An 18,787-nucleotide genomic window follows, 5' to 3' on the forward strand; every position below is an offset into this window, starting at 1 on the left:
TTCATGGGTTGCACTTTTCTGCTTTTGTAGCGGGAGTCCACACTTATAAAGATTTCAAAAAAGGGACAAACTATAAAGAATGGCTTAAAAACTGGCCATACGTGAAATGTCTTCCTTTAGTCTCAAATTAAGAAGATTCGCCCCGTATATTGACAAGAAAATAACCTACTTGGCCCGATGCAACTAGACTTCTTATGTTAAAAATGTGAATTACTAGACTCGTAGTAAAATATTATGTCCAAGGAACATGAATAAGGGTGTTAAATGGACGAGTCGGATCGGATATGGATGGGTTAAAATGGATCATTCAAAAAGAATAAATTATCCGACCGACTTATATTTAATACGGATAGAAAACGGGTTAAACGAGGTCATATTATCCATGGCTTCTTGAATATGATCACTTTTGGGAGAATTCCTTATCTTTCAAAGTTGAGGAACTCCCAATTTGAGTGTTTACAAATGTAAAAGTTAAACCCATTAGTTATTATTGTTTATTAATTTTCTAAGTTGATAATATGGTTCTTATCCATATTTGACCCGTTTTTAAGAAGTTTATTATTCAACCTTTTTTTTTATAGATAACTGTTTTTTATCCACTTTACCACCGGACATGATAAACAATTTGGAGGTTATAATCAAGAACACCTAGCTAAATGACTATTTTTTGATAGTATCATTTAATAATTTTTTTCATTGTTCGCTAAAGCTAAAGCTCAGACTGCTACCTTAATTCACTTGTCAATCAGTATTAATCCAGTGTTTTTTTCATGCATTTTTACAAAATTGTGACTTATACTACTTACATTTATATAGAATATATTTTTATATTAATGTATTAGGTAAAATATGTTACGATACATGCTGTGGCGGAGCCAGAATTTTCGTTAAGGTGTGTCAAAATATATAAAAGTAAACATACCGGAAAATTAAGAGAAGTCAATACATATTATATATATATATATATATATATATATATATATACAAATAATTTTTTACCTACCTACTTAGTGTATTTTTCATGCAAAGGGATGTCATTTGACACCTCTTCCTATAAGGTGGCTCCGCCACTAGATACGTGGCCACCAAAAAAGAGGACACGTGGAATCGAACACGGGAGGACAGAAAATCGGGCACATCTACCTCATGTGTCACCGAGAAAGGCAAGTCTATAAAGGCATTAAGCATGATGCGTCTGATAGCATCTAATGAAAAATATTCCACAGCATTAAAGAGTAACGGCTCATTACAGGAATTTAGGCATTTATGTTTACCGTTAGGTTTCCATTACCGCACTTCAATAATTGCCATTAGTGGTGGACTCAACCATTACACTCACTAAGCTATAAATAATAGGTTCGACTATCATTGTAAGACACGATTTACTAGACATCAAAGAATTCTTCCAATACAACATCTTGATACTATTTTTCGAGCTTGTTGTTCTTATCATCATCGTGCAACTATCTTGCATTCAAATTGACTGATTCGTTATCTTATGGGATCAAATTAATTCATTTGTCTAGAAATCGCGTACAAATTCAACTGTACCATTTTCCGGATAAATATTTTGGCACCCACTGTGGGCCCTAGACAGTCGCGCGGTTAAATTGATCTTTACCTCTTTCACTCACAAGCTTTGATCGTTCTTCTCTTAGCAAAATCATAAAGAATGGTAATCAATACCATTAACAACACTCACAATCCTGACATTTAAGGGGAACACTCCCATTTTGAGGACTCAATCAACGACACTCGCAATGAGGGGGAAGATGCAACGCCGGTGTTATGACTAGCGGTACCCCAAATGAGTACGAGAAGCGACTCTCGACGATGCTGACCAAGGGCACGTAGTAGACGCGGTGAGGATCCTGCAATAGCTACAAGCAATCATCCTAGGCCACCTTACGCGGCAGGACCAGGTTATGACAGAGTTAAAACAGGCGCTATCGGGCGCTTCAAATAATACAAACAGACGAGATCAAGTTCCTCCCGTTGTTCCTACAAACCAAACAACGCAGAGAGCCGACAACAATACTCCCAGGAGCGAAGTTGGCTCCGACGGGGCTGGGGGGAGCAGATCTGGACTCAACAACGACAACAACCCATTCAAGGAAGAACTTTTGTTGTTCATGAAGGAAGTCAATGCCCACATGGATCATATCCCGGGCGCACTGTTGATATTGAAGGGTCCGAACTCGAAGAAGTATATTCAACTACCATACAAATAGAGCGCAGCCCCAGAACTAATCCCTAAGCGGTCTACAATGCCTAAAGTGACGAAATACGATGGAACTTCAGATCCACAGGAACACATCACCACCTACACAACGGTGGTGAAAGGAAATGATTTGGCTCCTCACGAAATTGAAATTTGTATTATTAAAGAAATTTGGTGAGATTATCACGAGGAGAGCCTTGACGTGGTACTCATTACTGCCCCAACCACTCCATAGATTCCTTCGAGATACTCGCAGATTCATTCATTAAGGCCCATGCCGGTGCCAGAATGGTATAAGCCCAAAAGGCTGACATATTCAGGATCACAGGGAGAGTCTAAATTGTTACGAAGGTTCGTTAGCCGGCTCCAAAAGGAAAAGATGTTGTTACCGGTTGATCCAGATGAATGGGTAGCTGAAGCGTTCACTAAGGGTTTAAACCCAAAGAGTTCGGATGCTTCCCGCAAGCTGAAGGAAAGTGTGCTCGAGTTTCAAGTGACAACTTAGGTAGATGTCCACAACCGGTACGAGTCAAAGATAAGGACTGAAGATGATCAGGTTGACTTCACGTCATTAGCAAAAGGATGGGAAAAGAACAAAGATAAACTGAAAGACGATGCTGATTCAGATAGACGAGTTTCAAGGGGCCGTTTTCTACCCTATGAGTTGACCAAAGGTCGCGGAGAAGCTTTTGGTCGGTTGACAAGTTTATCAATAAACTAAGAACCAATCGCGGGCAGAATAACAGACCATTGTAGGATAGGGAGATCCCAGGACCACGAGGCACTTCCTATCCAAAGTTATTAGAACATAATTGCAACGTTAGTGCGATAGAATTAGTGTCGGCCATGAAAGATATCAAAGAGAAACGGTTCCCGAGACCGATGAGGTCCGATCCCGGCGAGAGGGACACAAATTTATGGTGTGAATACCATGGTACTAATGGTCACCAGACTGGGGACTGTTAGCACCTCCGTAAAGAAGTGGCAATGCTGTTAAAAAATGGTCACCTCAGAGAATTCTTGAGTGCCCGAGCCAAGAACAACTATGGCCGGGACAGGGGAGACACGCAAACCTTAAAAGTAGGAGAGGAACCTCCGCGCCAAATGATCAACATGATCTTCGGAGGGAACGAAATTAATGGGATCGCCTTCTCGACCTCAAAGAAGACAAAAGTATCGACGACCTATAGCAAGAGGTTTCAGAAAAATGATATCATGTTCCCCGACGAAGACGCGGACGGATTACTCTGTCGCACAACGACGCGTTGGTAATTTCTTTGAATATGTTAAATTTCAAAATTAAACGTGCTTTAGTGGATCCAGGAAGTTCTGCCAATATCGTACAATGGAGAGTTCTGGTTCAAGCTAAACTCACCGGGAGCATTGTCCCGGCAACAAAACTCCTTGCTGGTTTCAATCTCGCAAGCGTGATAACCCGAGGGGAAATTTTACTTCTTACGGATGCCGAGGGCATAACAAAGACAACTCTCTTCGAAGTAGTATATGGAGATATGGGCTATAATATCATCCTAAGGAGGCCATGGTTGAACGAGATCAATCGGCGGCAAGAGAGATGAATGTGATCATAGTTTCCCATAGTAAGGGAAAGTAACATGCGGCATAACACTTACCGGAACCGGCTTTCGCCTCCGAACTAGAGGGAATTCCCCGGAGATAGAAGAGTCGGAACAACATCATGTACCAAGGTATTTCCAAGTACCGAAAGAAACTGATGCAACGAAGTCCACAAGAACTAGAGCAAATTGTACTGATTGAAAAATTCCCAGAAAGGAAGTTCCATTTGGGAACAGGACTGCACCTAGAGCTCATGTCAGATTTTATTGAATTCCATAAAATTAACGCTGATTATTTTGCATGGTCGCACGAGGATATGACAGGAATCCCAACGGAGATAGCCGTGCACAAATTAAGCTTGAACCCGAGCATACCTACGGCAAGGCAAAAGAAGTGCCCTATCGCATAAGCAAGGAATAGATTCGTCAGAGAAGAGGTAACCCGTCTACTTAAGATTGGTTCAATTCAAGAGGTAAGATATCCGGACTGACTAGCTAATGTGGTAGTAGTTCCTAAGAAGAACAATAAATCTGCATGTGCCTAGATTATAAAGATCTTAATAAGGCATGCTCGAAGGACTCGTTCCCATTGCCAAATATCGATCAAATGATCGACACTACGGCCGGGCACGAGTTAATGAGTTTCCTCGATGCCTATTCCTGGTACAATCAGATCAAGATGAATCCGGAAGACCGGGAAAAGACTTCGTTTATAATAAATTTTGGTACATATTGTTACAATGTAATGCCTTTCGGACTAAAAAATGCTGGATCCACTTACCAGCGACTCGTAAATAAGATGTTCGAAAAAGAAATAGGAAAAACTATGGAAGTATATATAGACGATATGCTCGTTAAGTTTCTGGATGCAGGTAACCACATGAGGCATCTTCAAGAAACATTTGACACACTGAGGGAGCATAATATGAAACTTAACTACGAGATGTGTGCATTCAGGGTCGGGTCAGGTAAATTATTAGGATTTCTGGTCTCACAGATAGAAATTAAGGTAAATACCGACAAAATTAAGGCTATAGAGGACATCCCGGATCAACTATCCAACGTAAAGAAAGTATAAATGCTCACATGTAGATTAGCGGCTTTGAGCAAGTTCATTTCCCGATCATCAAAAAAGTGTCATCGCTTCTTAGTACTGCTCAAAAAGAAAATTATTTCGAATGGATGCTGGAGTGTCAACAAGCCTTGAAATAATTAGAAGAATACTTGTCAAGACTTCTGTTGCTCTCGAAGCAAAAAGAAAGAGAAACATTGCTGGTCTACCTAGTAGTCTCGGAAGTTGCGATAAGCGTAGTCTTAGTCCGGGAGGATAAAGGTACGCAATTCCCCACTTATCACGTTAGCAAAATTTTAACGGGAGCAGAAACTCACTACCCACATTTCGAAAAACTGGCCTTAGCTCTCGTGGTCGTCTCTCGGAAGCTGAGGCCCTACTTTCAATGCCACCCGATAGCCATGGTAACTACATTACCTTTGAGGAATATACTCCATAAACCCGAGCTCTCGGGTAGATTGATCAAATGGACCGTTCAAATGAGCGAATTCTACATAAAGTATATAAGCCAAGGACAACGATTAAATCGCAAGTCCTGGCTGACTTCTTGGCCAATTTCAGCCCGAGACTATTACCACTGGCTGCCAAAGAGGCAATAATGTTGTTGAAACCGACATCAAGAGTCTAGACCTTGTTCATAGACGGAGCTTCAAACGTAAAAGGGTTTGGGCTCGGGATAGTCTTGATCACACCTTAGGGGGAAACCTTAAGGCAAGCTATCAGAACGACTCCTTTAACTAACAATGAAACAAAGTACGAAGCTTTGATTGTAGGGCTCGAATTGGCCCGGGGCTCGACTCCGAAGCCGTCAAAATCAAATGTGATTCGCAGCTTGTGGTAAATCAGGTCTACGGAATTTTTGACACCAAAGATGAGCGAATGCCGCAATACGTGGTAAAGGTTCAGTCCTTATTATCACGATTCTGAGAGTGGTCAATATCCCACATCCCGAGGGAAGAAAATACGGAAGTAGATGCATTAGCAAATCTGGACTCATTAACAGAAATCTGAGGACTGGAATCAGGTACGGTAGTACAACTGATTGAATTCAGCCTTGGGCATAAATGGTTACTATGAGGTAAATTCGGCCAATATGGTCTAGGACTGGAGAAACGAGATAATTGATTACCTCGAGCACGGAAAACTGCCCAAAAAACTCAAAGCATCAAGAGCATTGCGCACCAAAACCGCGCGATACACCTTCAACAAAGGCCAATTGTATAGAAAATTATTCCAAGGCCCGCTGGCCCGGTGCTTAGGAGCATCATAAGCCATCTACGTCATGAGAGAAATCCACGAAGGAATATGTGGCAACCACTCGGGTGCAGGTTCTTTGGTGATGAAATTAGTCCGTACAAGGTATTATTGGCCCTGTATGGAACTAGACGCCAAGGACTTTGTGCGAAAATGTGATAAGTGCCAACATCACTCACCACTAGTACATCAACCAGCGAAACCACTGCATTCAATTGTCATGACCCAAACCGATGGGCCGCGACGGGCACTCGGTACCTTACTCAACCGAATAGCAACATAACATATCTTTTTGTATCATGCTATCATGGGTAAATGAGACGAAAAGGCTATCGTAGGATAGCTAGAATAAAATATATAATACTAACTTGGACCTATAAGACCAAAATGATCACTTGTACACTAAACGTAGGTCAGCAAGGCCATACAATCTTTTACGTACATGGCATATGTCTACAAGTCTATAAGAGTAGATAAATACCATAAAGGTCGGGACAGGGCCCCGCCATACTAAACAATACACGTCCGAATAATCTGACCAAATAAGCAACTCCGGAGCAAATGGAGCGCACCAACATCTTCCGCTGAGTTGATAGCCTACTTGGAGAACTCTCAACCTGTCTATCGGGACCTGCGGGCATGAAACGCAGCATCCCTAGGCAAAAGGGACGTCAGTACAAATAAAGTACCGAGTATGTAAGGCATGACAATCTACAATATATTAAAAACAGAAAACCCTTTAATGAAAAGTCAGATTACTATTTTACCCTTCACTTAATAATTTACTATGAAATTGCCCTTTTCTTAAAAATCCGCTTTTAAAAATAAATTAAATAAAATCTTAGATTACCTTCACGACTCAACTGAAGAGACGCCAGGCGGCATACACCTTCTCTTTCAAACATTAACGATCATATATTCCAATAGTTGCATCCGGTGATTTGTTGTCTTTAAAAGCAGAACCTTATGGCAATTTCCTCACATTATTTGCTCTTTTCTACTAAAGCAACAGGTATGGAATATGAATTCTCCTCCACAAAATCCTTATGTTTTTCAATTAGTATTCTCTTATTTATCATTTTTCCACAATCTTCTTGCTTCACAGATCTTTGCCGCCATTATATATAATTTCATTCATATATTTTCGTCCATAAATCGCAGCCGATATTACTCTCTCGTTAATTCAAGTTGTAAGTCCCTTTGTTTTATTTACCCCATTATTTTATAGTACTTGTACCTTAACGTTTTCCACAGTCTTTGTTTACAACAATTGCAATAACTGCTTACTTTAATTTTCTATGAAATAATTGCAACAGTTGTTGTTTAATTGCAACAATTGCTTTGTTATATGAAATAATTGTAATTTGAAGATGTGTTCTAATTTTCATCCATCCATTAACTGTTTACTTTGATTTGAGTTTTTAAATTTACTATTCTATGTTTCTCCATTGCCTTTCTTAACTGATGTTGTTTCATAACTCATTCTTTAGTTTCTGATTTAAATGGTTACCGTCATCCCCCCCCCCAATCAAGGAAACTTAGTTTATGGTGTGTTCATAGAGAATAAGGGGTTGCAATTCCTTAGCTATGATTGTCGTGGGATGGATAGCGAATTATTGGAAGAATTATTTCCGGATGAAGGAGCGGCCGAAGAGATCCGCCAGATTTTGACAAGAAAAAACCTAGAAAAATCATCTCCTACCTTATTGATCAACATGTGAAAGATGAAAAATTCCGGAAGAATCCATACATTTGTGAACAAGCTATTGACCATTTTTATTATGTACTCCCGAGGGCTAGGCGAACCAAAGTCTTCACAAGTCCCCGCGTTTCTCACAAACGGAAAAGATATCAAAAAAAGATTGAAAGAAGGAAAAGAAACTAAGGAATAGCCAATTTTAATAGGTTAGGCTGCTTATAGTTGCACAAATAAAAACATTTAGAGCCTTCTGCCATTACTATTGTAATTGCTATGTCTATCAGATGGAAGTTCAAATCCCGCATCCACTGTCCTAAACCACCTTTCTACTATGTATGCCTATTAAGTTGTCTTCCAGCCGTTAGCCTATTAGTATTTCTCTCGGTTGTCGCTGTAATGTTGGTTGCAATATATGTAGAATACATATATCTTGTACATACTAACTTACAGTTTCCTATAGAGTATTATCTTACTATATGTCTGCCCTTATATATGATGTAATAGTCTTTCTCTTTCTGCTATGGATAATGTATTTGCACCCATGTAATATAGTAATTTTCTACCGTTGATTTATTTGTTTCATCATCGAATTGCTTACAGTTATTTCCCTTATAACAGCCTGCAATCCTTTGTTTTGTTTGAAAATTATGTTTACTTCATCTACGTTTTGAGTTATGTTATTTAAACTGGAAACTGTTACAAAACCATTAAACCACGCTTTTGGTATATACATTTTCTCATGTACATGCTTCACAGCAAGTGCCTAAGTCAAAGTATACTTAAAGCCTTTGATAAGTGACTTTTAAGCCAAAATAACTTTTAAGTCATAAGTTAGGAATTCTAAATTTTGATTTTTGGCTTGTTTTTGTTATTTTAGCTTAAAAATAAGTACTTAAAAGTACTTTTTTATTTTATCCAATCACTACAGAATGATTTAAAAACTATTTTGACTTAAATACACTTAAAATAAGTCAATCCAAACGGGCTCTTAATCCTTACTACCCATTTCATGATGTCTTTATATAACTAAAGAACATTTTTGAATTTTTTCTATGCTTCAGTTTCCATGTCTTAGATTTTCTTTCGTAGTTGGCAATAATATAGTAATATGGTAATTATTCATAATAGTACTACACCTTAATTAGGATGCATACTCAAAGACCATATGTGGTCTTCATTTTTTTCCAAACTGTAATAAGATAGTGCTGTGCCTGAAAGTCTGTACTACTAGAAAATAAAATCTTTGACAACATATGTAACGACCAGAAATTTCCTTTTCCTTCTTCGGACCGTGATAACGTCTAACATTTCACTTGCTAGGCAAGCCAACGTTAGAATAATATTAACCAATTTTTAAACAATTTTTAAATTATTAATAATCAAGAAAACAAAAACGGAAGCAACGTTTGAAATATAGTAAAATAATCCCTTAAAACAACGGTGTCTAAATACCATCCCAGAATTGGTGTCACAAGTACACGAGCATCTAAAATAAATACAAATAAAGGTCTGAATAAAATAAAGCTTTCTGAAAATAAACACACAGCTAAAATAAAATAGACGGGGACTTCAGGACTGCGGACGCCATGCAGTTATACCTCAAGTCTCCTCTGGTAGCTAAAATCCGAGCAAGTCTATGGTACGCCGCTGGGACCAACTCCAAAATCTGCACAAGAAGTGCAGAGTGTAGTATCAGTACAACCGACCCCATGTATTGGTAAGTGCTGAGCCTAACCTTGACGAAGTAGTGACGAGGCTAAGGTGGTTCACTTACATTAACCTGTACGTAATATTAATAACAACAACAAATAATAGAAATAAATCAGGTAACTCATGTATAATAATTGAAGCCAACTCAGCAGTCATAATCCATTATTATTTCAACCAATTCTGTTGCAGCATGCAACCCGCTCTCACAATATATTCACATTCAATTCTGTTGCAGCGTGCAACCCGCTCTCCCAATATATTCCTTTTAATCAAGTCTGTCATATATTTATTTTAATAAAGTATATATATAGACTTTTAAATAAGTCTGTTGCGGCGTGCAATCCGATCCCCCAATATTGACTTTTAAATAAGTCTATTGCGGCGTGCAATCCGATCCCCACAATATTGACTTTTAAATCAGTCTATTGCGGCGTGCAATCCGATCCCCTAATGTTGACTTTTAATAAGTCTGTTGCGGCGTGCAACCCGATCCTCCAATATGGACTTTTTAATAAGTCTGTTGTGGTGTGCAACCCGATCCTCCAATATATTCATTTACCAATTCTTATAGAAGAAATTTCCCTAATAAATGCAACAATTAATATAAAATTATAAGACAACAAGCATACAATAATTATGATTTAATTACGAAACAAACAATGATAAATAACAAATTATTATCGAAATCAAGAAAAAAATTGGCAGTTTAATCATTAATATGCGAAATGTCAAATAACAATTAAAACACATAATTCAAATAGCATGTAACAATTAATCCACGAATTCAAGAATTAATATTTGACAAAGAATAAGAGAGAAATAATTATTATAATAATTAATTTATGATTTAAAACAATTTATGATTTTTCAAGTAAGCAGGCAAACAATTAATTTGACGACGTATAGACACTCGTCACCTCGCCTATACGTCGTTCACATGCAATTCACATAACAAATAATTTAAGTGTAATATTCCCTCAAGTCAAGGTTAACCCCGACACTTACCTCGCTTTGCAAATTCCAATCAATTACTCGACCACAACTTTTCCTTTTAAATTTGTCTCTAAAAGCTTCAAATCTATTCACAAACAATTAGATATACTCGATACGAATCATAGAATTAATTCCATATGAATTTACAAATTTTTAGATAAAAATCTAAAATTCATTAAAATATTCGGTAGTGCCACGCACGTCTCAAATCCCGAAAAAACTTACGAAATCCAAACACCCATTCCGAGACGAGTCCAACCATACAAAAATTATCTAATTCCGATGTCAAATGGACCTTTAAATCTTAAATTTTTGTTTTTAAGAGATTTTATAAAAAACTGATTTTTCTTCCATAAATTCACGGATTCATGACATAAATGAGTATAAAATCATGAAATATAATCAATAAAGGATAAGGAACACTTATCCCAATCTTTTTCAATAAAAATCACCCAAAATTCGCCTTACCCGAGCTCAAAAATGAAAAAGGGTTGCAAATGAGACGAATCCCATTTTCTAGAATTTAAGTTCTGTTTCTTGGACTTTTACCCTGCGCGAACGCGGTCAGTGCCTCGCGTTCGCGAAGCACAAATATGTGTTTTCCCATTTTACACTTCGTGAACATGAAGCTTGTCTAGCTTGGCCTTCGCGAACGCGAAGGCAATAATCCTCGCCAGCCTCTTTCCCTTCGCGAACGCGGTCACTCTATCGCGAACGCGAAGCATAAAATGTTCCAGCCCCAATTTTCTCTTCGTGTTTGCGAGAGTACCTTCGCGAACGCGAAGAAGAACACACTAGAAGCTTGAAGTCTATAGAAAACCAGATTTTCTAAGTTCGAAAATGATCCGTTAACCACACGAAACCAACCCGAGCCCTCGGGGCTCCAAATCAAACACGCAACCAAGTCCTAAAATATCATACGAACTTGCTCGCACAATCAAATCGCCAAAATAACACTAAGAACTATGAATCGGACACCAAATCAAAGGAAATTTCCAAGAAAACTTTAAAACTTATATTTTTCTAACCGGAAGTCCGAATCACGTCAAATCAAATCTGATTCTCACCAAATTCGGCAGACAAGTCATAAATATTATAGTGAACCTACATCGGACTCCAGAACCAAAATACGGACCCGAGGTCAATAAATCCAACATCAGTAATTTCTTAAAAATCATTAAGCTTTCAAGCTTTTAATATTTCATCAAAATTCCATATCTCGAGCTAGGGACCTCGGAATTCGATTCTGGGCATACGCCCAAGTCCCAAATCACGATACGAACCTACCAGAATTGTCAAAACACTGATCCGGGTCCATTTCCTCAAAATGTTGACAAAAGTCAACTCAATTGAGTTTTTAAAGCCATATTTCACATTTTAATCTATTTTTCACATAAAAACTTTTCGAAAAATTATACGGATTGTGCACGCAAGTCGAGGAATGATAAATTATAATTTTTGAGGTCTTAGAACATAGAATTACTTATTAAATTTAAATATAACATTTTGGGTCATCACATTCTCCACCTCTAAAACAAACGTTCGTTCTCGAACGGAGTTAGAAAAAGTACCTGAGCTGGAGAAAAGGTGTGGATATTTACTCCGCATGTCCGACTCGGACTCCGAGGTAGATGCCTCTACCGGCTGACCTCTCCATTTCACCCGAACTGAAGGATAACTCTTAAACCTCAACTGTTGTACCTGCCAGGCTAGAATAGCCACCGGCTCCTCTTCGTAAGTCAAATCTTTGTCCAATTGGACTGAGCTAAAATCTAACACATGGGACGGATCACCATGATATTTTTGGAGCATAGACACATGGAACACCAGATGAACCGATGATAAACTAGGTGGTAATGCAAGCCTGTAGGCTACTTCACCCACCCTTTCAAGAATTTTAAAGGGTCTGATATACCTAGGGCTCAACTTGCCCTTCTTTCCGAACCTCATTACACCTTTCATAGGTGAAACCCGGAGCAATATTCTTTCTCTAACCATGAATGCAATATAACAAACTTTTCGGTCGGTATAACTCTTTTGCCTAGACTGAGCTGAGCGAAGTCGATCCTGAATAATCTTGACCTTATCCAAGGCATCCCGTACCAAATCGGTACCCAACAACTGAGCCTCTCTCGGTTCAAACTAACCAAATGGCGATCGGCATCGCCTTCCGTATAATGCCTCATGTGGAGCCATCTGAATGCTCGACTGGTAGCTATTATTTTAAGCAAACTCCGCAAGTGGCAAGAAATGATCCCAAGAACCTCCAAAGTCTATAACACAAGTGCGAAGCATATCTTCCAATATCTAAATAGTGCGCTCTTACTGTCCGTCTGTCTGTGGATAAAAGGTTGTGCTCAACTCCACCCACGTGCCTAACTCATGTTGTACAGCCCTCCAGAAATGTGAGGAAAACTGCGTACCTCGATCTAAAATAATAGACACGGACACACCGTGAAGGCAGACAATCTCACGAATGTTAATTTCAGCTAACCTCTCTGAAGAATAGGTAACTGCCAATGGAATGAAATGTGCTGACTTGGTCAACCTGTCCACAATGACCCAAACTGCATCAAATTTTCTCTGAGCCCGTGGGAGCCCAACAACAAAATCCATAGTGATACACTCTCACTTACACTCGTACTTAAAATGCTGACAATTCAGACACTGAACTACATATGCAACTATATCCTTTTTCATTCTCCTCCACCAATAATGTTGCCGCAAATCTTGATACATTTTGGCGGTACCTGGATGAATAGAATACCTGGAACTGTGTGCTTCTTCAAGAATTAATTCATAAATTCCATCCACATTAGGCACACAAATACGACCCTGCATTCGCAGAACTCCATATTTACCCACAACAACCTGTTTAGCATCACCGTGTCGCACCGTGTCCTTAAGTACAAGTAAATGAGGATCATCATACTGCCTCTCTTTGATGCGCTCATATAAAGAAGACCGAGCGACTGTGTAAGCTAGAACCCGACTGGGTTCTGAAACATCTAACCTCACGAACTGATTAGCCAAAGTCTGAACATCTATAGTTAATGGCCTCTCACCAACCGGAATATACGCAAGACTGTCCATACTCACAGCCTTTCTACTCAAAGCATCGGCCACCATATTGGCCTTTCCGGGGTGATACAAAATGGCGATATCATAGTCTTTCAACAACTCCAATCATCTTCTCTATCTCAAATTAAGATCCTTTTGTTTGAACAGATACTGAAGGCTACGATGATCACTAAATACCTCATACGAAACACCGTAGAGGTAATGCCTTCAAATCTTCAGCGCGTGAACAATGGTTGCCAATTCTATGTCATGAACAGGATAATTCTTCTCGTGAACTTTCAACTGTCGCGACGCATATGTAATTACCTTGCCATCTTGTATTAATACTACACCAATCCCAATGTGAAATGCATCACTATATACCGTATACGATCCTGAACCTTTAGGTAATACCAACACTGGCAAGTAGTCAAAGCGGTCTTCAACTTATGAAAGCTCATCTCACACTCGTCTAACCATCTGAATAGGACACCTTTTTGGGTCAATCTAGTTAATGGGCTTGCTATAGATGAAAACCCTTCCACGAACCGACGATAATAACCTGCTAAACCCAGGAAACTTCGGATCTCTATAACTGAAGTAGGTCTAGGCCAATTCTGAACAACCTTAGGATCCACCTTTATGCCTTCTACCGATACAACATGCCCCAAAAAGGCAACTGAGTCTAACCAAAACTCACATTTTGAAAACTTGGCATATAACTTATTATCCTTCAAGGTGTGAAGCACACTTTGAAGATGTTGCTCATGTTCCTCTCAATTGCTAGAGTAAATCAAGATATCATCAATAAATACAACCACAAAAGAATCCAAATAAGGCTTGAACACCCGATTCATCAAATCCATAAATGTTGTTGGGGCATTTGTCAACCCAAATGACATCACTAGGAATTCGTAATGCCCATACCGAGTTTGAAAAGCTGTTTTAGGGACATATGATGCCCTAATATTCAACTGATGGTAACTAGTCCTCAAATTGATCTTTGAAAATACCTTGGCACCCTGAAGCTGATCAAATAAGTTATCAATTCTTGGCAGCGAATATTTGTTTTTGATAGTGGCCTTGTTCAACTGTCGATAATCTATACACATCCGCATAAAGCCATCTTTCTTCTTTACAAATAATACTGGTGCACCCCAGGGCGAGACACTGGGTCTAATGAATCTCTGATCAAGAAAGTCTTGTAACTGCTCTTTTAATTCTTTCAACTCCAACGGGGCCATACGGTATGGTGGAGTAGAAATGGGCTAAGTGCCCAGAGCAAAATCAATACAGAAGTCAATATCTCTGTCGGGTGGCATCCCTGGTAAATCTGCAAGAAATACTTCTGGAAATTCACGAACAACTGGTACTGAGTCCATAGAAGGGACATCCGCACGGGGATTGCGAATATAAGCCAAATAGGCTAGACATATTTTCTCTACCATACGCCGAGCTTTCATATAAGAAATAACCCTGCTGGCAGAATGACCAGGAGTTCCTTTCCACTCTAACCGAGGTAGCCCCATCATAGATAAAGTCACTATCTTGGCATGACAATCCAATATAGCATGATAAGGAGACAGCCAATCCATACCTAAGATGACATCAAAATCTACCATATCAAGAAGTAGAAGATCCACACCAGTCTCAAGATTACCAATAGTAACCACACACGAACGATAGACATGATCTACTACAACAGAGTCTCCCACCGGTGTAGATACACATACAGAAGCACTCAGAGAATCACAAGGTACAACCAAATATGAAGCACAATAGGAGGACACATAGGAATAAGTAGATCCTGGATCAAATAGAACTGAAGCATCTCTATGGAAAACTGGAATAATACCTATGATCACAACATTAGATGACTCGGCCTCAGGCATGGCTGGAAAAACATAAAATCGAGGCTGGGCCCCACCACTCTGAACTGCGTCCCTGGGACTGCCTCTGACTGGCTGGCCTCCACCTCTAACTGTCTGACCTCCACTCTAATTGCCCGACCTCTACCTCTAATGTCTTGACCCCTACCTTTTGCTGGTTGAGCAGGCGGTGAAGCAACCGGTGCCGGTATGATGGCACGAGAATCTTGCCGAGATCTGTTACTCACTAATCTAGGGCAATACCTACTGATGTGACCAATGTTCCCATACTCATAACACCCATCCTGATGTCATGGTTGCTGAAGCTGAAGCTGACCCAAATGGGCCAGATAAACGCTGTAATAACTCTGGAGTGGTGAAGCACTGATAGGAGCTAAATGTACATTGAATGTCGGATGTCTAGAGTAAGGCATAATAGGACCGTGACTCCATGAAGCACCGGAAGATGCATGAAGTGATAAATGAAACAATCTGGGAGGATGACCCCTACCAAAATTAGCCCTGAATCCAGACGAGGCACCACTGAAACCACCGAACTGACGAGGCCTCTTATCGGACCTCTGCCCTCTCTCATGTGCAATAACCATCTTGATCCTCTTTGCGACATTAGCAGCCGCCTGAAAAGAAATCTCACTTCCGGTCTCCTTGGTCATCTGAAGTCTGATAGGGTGAGTGAGTCCCTCAATAAACCTCCTCACTCTCTCTCCCTCTGTAGGTAGTAAAAGGAGAGCATGACGGGCCAAATCTACAAAACGGGACTCAAATTGAATAACAGTCATACTTTCCTGCTGTAGACGCTCAAATTGCTTGCGGAATTCCTCTCTCAGTGTGATAGGGATGAACTTTTCCAGAAATAGCTGAGAGAACTGCTCCCATGTAAGTGTAGGTGATCCGACTAGTCGGGTCAATGTATAATCTCTCCACCACCTCTTGGCGGAACCCGTCATATGAAATACAGCAAAATCGACCCTGTTGGTCTCAACTATATCCACATTCCGCAACACCTCATGGAAACGTTCAAGATAATCCGGTGGGTCCTCAGAAGGTGTACCACTGAAGTGAACTAGAAAGAGCTTGGTAAACTTATCCAGTCTCAATAAGGCCTCAAAAGACATAGCGGGCCTATCACTGATCTGTGCCGCAACAACTGACTGAACTACCCCAACTGGCGGGGCTGCTGGAGCCTTATTCTGGGGAGCCATCTACTCCAGAGCGGGAGTAGTGGGAGTTTGTGATCCTCCCCCAACCTGTGAGACGGCTGGTGCCACTGGAAATGTACCATTCTGGGCCACGCCCTCCATAAGACTTACCAAATAGACTAGAGTGTCCTGAAGTACTGGAGTGGCTATGAATCCTTTCGGGGCCTGAACGGGTCCAACTGGTACATTCTGAACTGGAACCCCCTCCTGAAGGTCCACCTGAGGTTTTTCAACAAGTGCAGTTGCTCGAGCTCTGGACTGAGCTCTGCCTCGGCCTCTAGCATGACCTCCACCTCGACCTCTGCCCCTAGCCGTAGTTGCCACCGGGGGTTCTAGTCCTTGACCATCACTAGAGGTATTACGTGTTCTCACCATCTACGAGAGAATAAGAGTAGAATGGTTCAATCATCGATGATAGAATAAAATCGCACGACAGAATAAGAAAGAAGTGATATTATTCCTAAACTTCATAGCCTCTAAGAGATAAGTACAGACGTCTCCATACTGATCCTTCAGACTCTACAAAGCTTTCTCGTGACTTGTGAGACCTATGTAACCTAGTGCTCTGAAACCAACTGTCACGACCCGAAATTCCCTCATTCATACCGTGATGGCGTCTAACATTTTACATGCTAGGCAAGCCAACGTTAGAATAATATTAACCAATTTTTAAATAATTTTTAAATTTTTAATAATCAAGGAAACAAAAGTGGAAGCAACGTTTGAAATATAGTGAAATAATCCCTAAAAATAACGGTGTCTAAATACCATCCCAGAATTGGTGTCACAAGTGCACGAGCTTCTAAAATAAATACAAATAAAGGTCTGAATAAAATAAAGTTGTCTGAAAATTAACACACAGCTAAAGTAAAATAGACGGGGACTTCCGGTCTGCGGACACCCTGCCGTTATACCTCAAGTCTCCTCTGGTAGCTGAAATCCGAGCAAGTCTATGGTACGCCGCTGGGACCAACTCCAAAATCTGCACAAGAAGTGCAGAGTGTAGTATCAGTACAACCGACCCCATGTACTGGTAAGTGCTGAGCCTAACCTCGACGAAGTAGTGACGAGGCTAAGGCGGTTCACTTACATTAACCTGTACGCAATATTAGTAACAACATCAATAATAGAAATAAATCAGGTAACTCATTTATAATGGTTGAAGCCAACTCAGCAGTTATAACCAATTATCATTTCCATAAATTCTGTTGCAGCGTGCAACCCGCTCTCACAATATATTCACATTTAATTCTGTTGCAGCGTGCAACCCGCTCTCCCAATATATTCCTTTTAATCAAGTCTGTCATATATTTATTTCAATAAAGTATATATATAGACTTTTAAATAAGTCTGTTGCGGCGTGCAATCCGATCCCCCAATATTGACTTTTAAATAAGTCTATTGCGGCGTGCAATCCGATCCCCACAATATTGAGTTTTAAATAAGTCTATTGCGGCGTGCAATCTGATCCCCCAATGTTGACTTTTAATAAGTCTGTTGCGGCGTGCAACTCGATCCTCCAATATGGACTTTTTAATAAGTCTGTTGTGGTGTGCAACCCGATCCTCCAATATATCCATTTACCAATTCTTATAGAAGAAATTTCCCCAATAAATGCAATAATTAATATAAAATTATAAGACAACAAGCATACAATAATTATGATTTAATTACGAAACAAACAATGACAAATAGCAAATTATTATGGAAATCAAGGAGAAAATAGGCAGTTTAATCATTAATATGCTAAATGTCAAATAACAATTAAAACACATAATTCAAATAGCATTTAACAATTAATGTAGGAATTCAAGAATTAATATTTGACAAAGAATATGAGAGAAATAATTATTATAATAATTAATTTATGATTTAAAATAATTTATGATTTTTCAAGTAAGCAGGCAAACAATTAATTTGACGATGTATAGACACTCGTCACCTCGCCTATACGTTGTTCACATGCAATTCACATAACAAATAATTTAAGGGTTATATTCTCTCAAGTCAAGGTTAACCACGACACTTACCTCGCTTTGCAAATTTCAATCAATTACTCGACCACAACTTTTCCATTTAAATTTGTCTCTAAAGGCTTCAAATCTATTCACAAACA

The sequence above is a fragment of the Nicotiana tomentosiformis genome, chromosome 2, assembly GCF_000390325.3.
Source record: "Nicotiana tomentosiformis chromosome 2, ASM39032v3, whole genome shotgun sequence".
Lineage (NCBI taxonomy): Eukaryota > Viridiplantae > Streptophyta > Magnoliopsida > Solanales > Solanaceae > Nicotiana > Nicotiana tomentosiformis.